The 9053-nt window shown below is 35.1% G+C and overlaps 1 protein-coding gene across 1 annotated transcript in view; it reads right to left on the bottom strand.

The window, feature by feature from the left end:
- Positions 1-732: 732 nt before the first annotated feature.
- The window catches only part of CCDC7 (coiled-coil domain containing 7), a 295714-nt gene continuing 287393 nt past the window's right edge, over positions 733-9053 (bottom strand). Inside the window, exon 46 of the mRNA XM_032621413.1 lies at positions 733-1838. The gene's annotated coding sequence lies outside the window, so the exon portion shown is untranslated. The remainder of the gene's footprint in view (positions 1839-9053) is intronic.

Here is a 9053-nt window from a genome sequence, read left to right as displayed (position 1 = left end):
GGAGAATGGATGCACAGAGTGAGAAATTAGAAGTTTTTAACAAATAATTAGAAAATATAACAACCAAACAGAATTAAAGAATACAATAACTGACATGAAAAATACACTACACAGTATCAATAATAGACTAAATGAGGCAGAGGACAAGATCAATGAGCTGGAAAACTAGTGGAAATCACTGCTGCTGAACAAAGAAAAAAGAATGAAGAGAAATGAGGACAGTTTCAGAGACCTCTGGGACAACGTAAAGCACGCTAATATTTGTATGATCAGGGTCCCAAAAGGAGAAGAGAAAGGCTTGAGAAAATATTTGAAGAAATAATAGCTGAAAAGTTCTCTTACCTGAGGGAAGGAAACTGTCACCCAAGTCCAGGAATTGTGGAGAGTTCCATACAGGATTAACCCACAGAGGAACACAGCAGACACAGTGTAATCAATCAATCAAAATGACTAAAAGAATATTAAGAGTAACAAATAACATACAAGGGAACTCCCATAAGGCTATCAGCTGATTTTTCAGCAGAAACCTTGCAGGCCAGAAGGGAGTGGCAATGATATACTTTAAAGTAATGAAAGAGAAAAACCTACAACCAAGAACACTCAGTAAGGCTCTTGTTCAGATTTGACGGAGAAATTAAAGCTTTACAGAGAAGCAAAAGCTAAAAGAGTTCACCACCAAACAAGCTTTACAAAAAATGCTAAAGGAACTTCTCTAGGCAGAAAAGAAAAGGCCACAGCTAGAAACAAGAAAATTATGAAATAGAAAAGCTCGCTACTAAGGCAAACATACAGTAAAGGTAGTAAATCATCCACACACAAAGCTAAGGGTTAAAAGACAAAAGTAGTACAATTTGTATGCAAAATAAGCAGTTAAGGCATACACACCCCCAAAGATAGACTTACAATATCAAAAACAGTAATTTTGAGGGGAGACGAGTACAAATGCAGAATATCTAAAATGTATTTGAAATTAAGAGGTCAGCAACTTAAGCATGTATCTTTAACTGGTAATCAATCATATTTGGGTTCTGGAGGATGCATATTTGAAACTTGGAAATACTCACCTGACCCATATACCAGGTGATGCTGCCAGCTTTGAAGGGGACTCAGGAAAGAGCTCTGGTGCAGGTGCAGTCTAGGGTTAAGCAGACAAGATGCTTGAATCCTATGAACTGATAGGCTCTATTATATGAAGTGGTTGGAAAGATGAATATGGAGTTTATGGCAAGCTCAAGTAGCAGAATAAAAATACATATCCTTAGGGCAAAGCTGACATAAAAATCTGGACCTTGATAGAGAACTACTGTCTGTGGGACATCAAGTTTCTATGAAACTATAACTTAATCATAATCTGGTTTTGTCAGATGATTCATATTAAAATGACAGGTGGGTCCAATAGCAATCTATTCTAGGGTAGCTGCTGTGCATCCAAGGTAGGGCATGAGTAAGGCCAGAGGGCTCAAGTTAAGCTGAATGAGCTGCTGACTCAGACCTCCGTGTCATCCACCATCAGCACCTCCTCAGACCACATCCATAGATATATCAGTCAGAAGGTGGGAGAGTCCCTTATGTGTAGCTGATGGAAGAGGAAAAAAGCCAAACAAGATTCATGGAAGGATCACCTTGTATATAGACGCAAGTTAAAAATGGATTGTTGCTATATTAACTCCATACTCAGGTGGTGCTGAAAGACAGGTAATCCTCCAAGGAGAAATCCTCCCAAAGGTCAGAGCTCAGGTTGTATGTGCTCGTCCACTTAGTATGTAAAGAGAAGTAGCCTGAGGTAAGAATACTTGCTCATTAGTAGTAGTGAATGACTTCTCTGGTTGGTCAGAAGCCTAGAAAGAGAAAAAATAGAGTGGGGAAAAAGGAGTTTAAAAAGAATCAGATAGATAAACTCACAGGTCCCACAGTGTGTAGTATCACATTTAATGCTCATCAAAGAACGTCCACTATGAAAGAGGCTCTTTAAAAAATACAGACTGAGTGAATCTGCCAGTTGAATTTACCTAGACTCAGTCATCAGGCACTCTAGTGCTTCTGAATACCATGAATAATTATTAATTTGAGAAGAATCAGAAATCAAAATGTGAAATAATGAACCATACTACTACTAGAGAAATGCATCTTCTTCAAGTAGGCAGAAATTTCTAATATTGGAAACAAAGATAAATTAAAAAATTATAAATTGGTCTTCACTAAAATTAAGAACTTCTGTTGACTGAAATACTAATAGAGTGAAAAATCAAGCAAGATACTGGGAAATAAAATTTGGAATACATACATGTGATAAAAGATTTGTATTCAGAATACGTTAAGAATTCCTACAATCAATAAGTAAAAAACAGAATAACCCACTTTGAAAAATTGGCAAAAGACCTGAACAGCCATGTCACTAAAGAGATCCAGATGATGAATAAACATAGAAAATGATGCTCAATGTAATTATGCAACAGGGATATGTATATTAACACCATGATTGCAATTACATGCTACTTCAAACACACCAGAATGGCTGAAATAGAAAAAACATGGTAATATCGACTATTCCCAAGAATGTCCAGCAAATGCAACTTTCATCTGTGGCTTGTGGGAATGTAAAAAAATGTTTGGCATTATCTAGTAAATTTAATCATATGCATAACTTACAGCCCTTCAATTACACTTTTAGGTGTTTACCCTAGATAAACGAGTACATAAGCCTACCAGATGTCATGTACAAATTGTTGCATAGCATCTCTATTTCTGATGATAGTCAACAACTTGAAGCAAACCAAGTGTTCATTATATGTTTATACAATGCAATACAAAACAGTGATCAAAGGAAAAAAGAATGAACTGATATATGCAACAACTTGGATAAATCTCACAAATTAATGTTGACAGAGAATATAGACATGAGTACATACTGTATGATTCTATTCATGTGACGTTCAAGATAGACAAAATAATCAGTGGTGATTGAAATCAGAATGGTGATTAGTTTTGGGTGAGAGTGGGTGATGACTGGGAAGAGCAAAAGGAAAATTTCTGTGGTGATGGAAATGTTCTATATCTTGACTTTGATTTTGGTGGTAGATATATGGTTATATGCAAATGTGAAAATTCATTGAACTGTGTACTTTGGATTATGCACTTTACCTACTTTACTATGTTATACCTCAATGAAAACAATTAAAAATATTAATTAGTACAATCTGCCATATTACAGAATTGAGGAATAATATCATTTGATAACCATAATAGATGCAGATAAGTATTAAGTAAAATTCAAAACATAGTCATGTTAAAAAAAACAACTCAAACTAATAATAGAAGAGGAGGGGGTCTTTATCTGATAAAGGGAATCTGCAAAAAAGAATAACTCAGAAAACATTATACTTAATCACAAAATATTGAAAGCATTTCCTCTGAGATCAACGACAAAAATGTCTCCTGTGAAGCAGGTTTGAAGACAGCATTTGAGTTGTGCTAGATGATTGGAGAAAACGCTTGTGGAAGGTAAGGGAGAGACGGAGCAGATGTTGGCCAGGAGAGCCTTGAAATTGTGATGGAGGTCTCACACGAGAATGAAGGAAGGAAGGAAGATTGGATAAAAGAGTGTCAGACTACAGTGCATCTTCTAGAAAGAGTCATTCAGGCCAATGAGGAAACCAGATTAAAAATCGTTAGACTCGTGTAAGGCAGAAATAAACTGACTCTAGAAAATGTAAGTAAAATTATAATAAATAGAAAATACAGTATAATATATAAGAAATAATAGAGAAATAAGCCCTAATGTAATAGCTGTTACAAAAATGGAAACTGGAGTTAAAAAGGTGCATCAAAATAGGTCATTTATAAGGGACACATTTAAACTGACAGGCAGAGTTTGGCACACACACAAGAAAAGATGGAATGTAAGAATATTGAGAAGATCTAGTAATTAAATCCAACACTAATCAGCTAGTGGAGAAAGTTCTAAACAAAACAAAAAGACGACCTACAGACTGGGAGAAAATATTTGCAAACAATGTGACCAACAAGGGCTTAATTTCCAAGATATACAAATAGGTCATAAATCTCAATACTAATAAAACAAGCAACCCAATCAGAAAATGGGCAGAAGTCCTAAATAGACATTTCTCCAAAGAAGACATACAGATGGGCAACAGGCACATGAAAAGGTGCTCAACATCACTAATAGAGAAATGCAAATCAAAACTACATGAGGTATCACATCACACCAGTCAGAATGGCTGTCATCAAAAAGTCTACAAATAATAAATGCTGGAGTGGTTGTGGAGAAAACGGAACCCTCCTACACTGTTGGTGGGAATGTAAGTTGGTGCAGCCACTATAGAAAACAGTATGGAGGTTCCTTGAAAATCTAAAAATAGAGTTAACATATGATCCAGCAATCCCACTCCTGGGCATGTATCTGAAAAAGGAAAACTAATTTGAAAAGATGTGTGTTTGTGTGTGTGTGTGTTTGTATAACTGAATCACTTTGTTGTACACCTGAAACTAACACAATATCATAAATCAACTATACTTCAATAAAAATTAAAATCTCAGTAGATAGTTTTAAAAAGCATTCAGAGAGTGACATCATCAAGATGGCAGAATAAGAGAACATCCACTGGTAACACCACACAGCAGCAATAATTTGGCAGCTATCCTATCCCTGGACAATAGTGCCTTTGTGGGATCCAGGTAGAGATCCACACATATGCTGTGGGTAGCAGGCCCTCCAACCTTGGTCTGGCTATGGACCCTTTTATCAGCCTGTTATCTGGCTCCAGCCACTTTCACCTGAGGTCCAGGAGTGATCCTGCCAGCCCAGAGACCTGCTGGGAGTCATGCCTGCCTATACCTGCAGCAGCAGCCATATGATCTGGCTCCAAGCACACTTAACTGCAACACCAGAGCAAATTCCATCATCTAGGAACCCAACAAGAGAAGGTCTTTACCTGCTAAAACCACACTGTAAAGACTGAAAGTGGTGTTTGTGCCTTAAAATGCATAGACACCAATGCAAGATTATAAGGATCATGAAAATCTGTCAAACATAACACCACCAAACGAAACTGATGCAGCTCCAGTAACTGACCCCAAAAAAGTGAAGATCTACTAATTGCCTGACAAAGAATTCAAACTAATCATCTTAAAGGAGCTCAATGATATGCAAAAAAACACACTATAGACAACTAAATGAGATCAGGGAAATGCATGAACAAAATGAGAAGTTTAATAAACTAACAGAAACCATAAACAAAGAACAGATGAAAAATCCTGAGGCTGAAGAATACAACGACAGAACTTAAGAATTCTAGAGAGCTTCAAAAGCTTAATTGACCATGCAAAAGAAATAACAAGCAAACTTGAAGACAGACCATTTGAAATTAGAGTGAGGAAAGCACATGATAAAAAATGAAGAAAGCAAATGGGACTTATGGGACAATTAAACAAGTGAATATACACATTATGGAAATTCCAGAAGGACAAGAGAGAGAGAAAGGAGCAGAGGGTTCATTCAAAGAAATAAAGCTGAAAACTTCCCAAATCTTAGAAGGCATAATGACACCCAGATTCGTGAAGCTTAAAGGACCCCAAGCAAGCTCAACCCAAAGAAGACTACCATGAGACACATTATAATTAAATTGTCAATAGTCAAATACAAAGGAAGAATTTTGAAAGAAGCAAGAGAAAAATGACTTGCCACATAAAGCCTCCCCTCCCCTCATAAGGCTATCAGCAGTTTTCTTAGCAGAAACCTTGCAGGACACGAGAGTGTGATAATATATTCAAAGAGATGAAAGAAAACAAAAATCCTGCCAACCAAGAACACTATACATGAAAAAATTGTCCTTCAGAAATGAGGACAGATGAAGACATTCCCAGACAAAAGGTGAAGGAGTTTATCACCATTAGATCTGCCTTATAAGAAATGCTAAGGGGAATTTTTCAGGCTGAAAGGAAAGGACACTAAGTTACAACAGGAAAATATATAAAGTATAAAACTCACTGGTAAAGATAACTATATAGTCAAATTCAGAATACTCTAATACTGTAATGGTGGTATATTTAAATTATATATATAAATATATATACATTATACATAAATATATATACAAATTATATATAATTTTACCTCAGGTATAAATGTTAAAAGACAAAAGTATTACATGTAACTATAGCTGCAATAATTTGTTAATGGATACACAGTATCAAGAGAGTTAAGTGTGATGTCAATAGCATAAAAAAGGTAGGGGAAGAAGTAAAAGTGTAGCATTTTTGTATGCAATTGAAGTCATTACTGGTTTAAAATAGACTGTTATAACTTTAAGATGTTTGTGAGCCTCATGGTAACTACAAAGAAAAAAACCTCAGCAGATACACAACAGATAGAGAAATCAAAGCATATCACTTCAAAACATCAATAAATCATAAAGGAAGACAGCAAGAGAGGAAGAAAAAAAAGGAACTAGAAAACAGTTAACAAAATGGCTATAACTCCTTACCTATCAATATTTACTTTAAATTCAAGTGGATTAAATTCTCCAATCAAAAGACACAGAGTGCCTGACTGGATTTTTAAAAGCAGGATCCAGCAGTATGCTGAGTACTTAAAGCTCAATTTAGCTTTAAGGACACAAATTGGCTGAAAGTGAATATATGGAAAAAGATATTCTATGTGAATAGTAACCAAAGACAGTAGAGGTCCTATACTTTTATCAGGCACACTAAACTTTCAGTCAAAGTCTGTCACAAGAGACAAATGAAGGAGTTCATTTGTCAAGAGTATATAAAAATTATATATACCAAACATTGGAGCACTTAAATATATAAAGCAAATATTCTGACAGATCTGAAGCGAGATAGAGACAGCAGTATAATAATAGTAGTAAGGGATTTCAATACTTTACTTTCAACAATGGATAGATCATCCAGATGGAAAATCAACAAGGAAACAGCAGACTTGAATAACACTACAGACAAATGGATCTAAAAGACTTATACAGACCAATCTATCCAACAGTTACAGAACACACATTCTTCTAAGAGTACACAGAACATTTTCCAGCATAGATCATATGCTAGACCGCAAAACAAGTGTTAACAATTTAAGAAAATTGAAATCATATCAGGTATCTTTTCTGATAACAGTGGTATGAACCTAGATACCAAAAATAAAGGAAAAATTGCAGAAGTCACAAATGTGTGGAAATTAAACAACAAGATCCTGAACAACTAACGGGTCAAAGAAGAAATCAAAGGGCTATCAAAAAAATAACATGAGACAAATTGGAAACATGGCATACCAAAACTCACGCGATGCATCAAAAGCAAAAACTAAGGAAAGTTTATAGCAGTAAATGCCTACATTAAGAAAAAAGTATCTTAAATATCCTAAATGAACAACCTAATTTTACATGTCAAAGAAGAAAGTAAGACCAAAGTTAGCAGAAAGGAGATTCAAAAGATCAGGGCAACAAGAAATGAAACAGAACAAGAATACAAATGAGAATAGAAAAAAATCAATGAAACTAAGAGTTGGTTTTTGAAAAGATAAGCAAAGTTGACAAACCTTTAGGTGGACTAACCAAGAAAGAAGACTCAACATACTCAAGTAATTAAAATTAGAAATAAGATGAGACATTACAACTGATACCATAGAAATAAAAAGGAATCATAGGAGACTACTGTCAGTAATCATATGTTAACAAATTGGAACCTGAAGAAATGGGTAAATTCCTAGAAACACAAACTACTAAGACTAAGAATCTGACCAGACCAATAATAAATAAGGGTATAGAAACAGTAATGAAAAGAAAAACAAAGCTGTAGGCATCACACTTCTTAATTTCAAACTATATTGCAAAGCTATAGTAATCAAAACAGTATCTTACTGGCATTAAAAACTGACTCAGACCAATGGAAACAAAAGAGAGTTCAGAGATAAACCCACACATATATGTCAATTAATCTTTCACAAAGATGTCAAGAACACACAATGGGGAAAATGATAGTCTCCTTAATAAATGGTGTAGGAAAATATGGATAGCTGTCTGCAAAGGAATGAAATTGGACCCTTGTCTTACACCATAAAAAATAATTAACTCAAAATGTACTAAAGACTTGTTACATGTAAGACCTGAAACCATAAAATTCCTAAGTGAAAAAATTGAGAAATTTCTTCTTGACACTGGGCTTGGCAATGCTTTTTTGCATGTAACACAGAAACCAAAGTAAACAAAAGCAAAAAGGAACAAGTGGGAATACTTCAAAGTAAAAAGTTTCTGCAACAGCAGAGAAAACATTATGGAAAACAACAGAATGAAAAGGCAGTATATGGAATGGGAGAAAATATTTACAAGCCATACATCTAATAAAGGGTTAATATCCAAAATATATAAGAAACTCACACACCTCAATAACAAGATGTAAAAATGGGCAAAGGATCTTATTTAGACATCATCCAAAGGAGACATACAAATATCCAACAGGTATTTGATTAGATACTCAACATCACTAATCATCAGTGAAATGTAAATCAAAACAACAATGAGGTATAACGGTCAGGATGGCTATTATCAAAAAGACAAGCACTTTTTGTGCTGACAGGGATGTGGAGAAAAGGGAAACCTTGTACACTTTTGATGGGAATGTAAATTGATATAGCCTTTATGGAAATCAGTGTAGGGGTTCCTCAGAAAAGTTAAAAATAGAACTACCATATGATCTAGAATCCCATTTTTGAGTATATATATATGTAAAGGAATTGGAATCAGGATCTCGAAGAGTTACCTGAACTGGTCCAATGTTCACAGCAGCATTGTTCCCTACAGCCAAAATATAGAAAGAATCTATCTAAGTGTCTGTTGACAGATGAATGGATAAAGAAAATGTGTGTGTGTGTGTGTGTGTGTGTGTATATGTGTATGTATATAACTTGAACCCATACTATCTGAGAGTAGAATGGTTATTGCCTGGGGCTGGAAGGTGGGGGAAATGGAGAGATGTTGACCAAAGGGTAAAAACTTTCAGTTATAAGATGAATAAAATCTGGG

Source organism: Phocoena sinus, chromosome 2 (genome assembly GCF_008692025.1).
Source record: "Phocoena sinus isolate mPhoSin1 chromosome 2, mPhoSin1.pri, whole genome shotgun sequence".
In the NCBI taxonomy this organism is placed as follows: Eukaryota; Metazoa; Chordata; class Mammalia; order Artiodactyla; family Phocoenidae; genus Phocoena; species Phocoena sinus.
The sequence above is the reverse complement of the archived record's forward strand: the minus strand, read 5'-3'. Positions and strand labels throughout refer to the sequence as shown.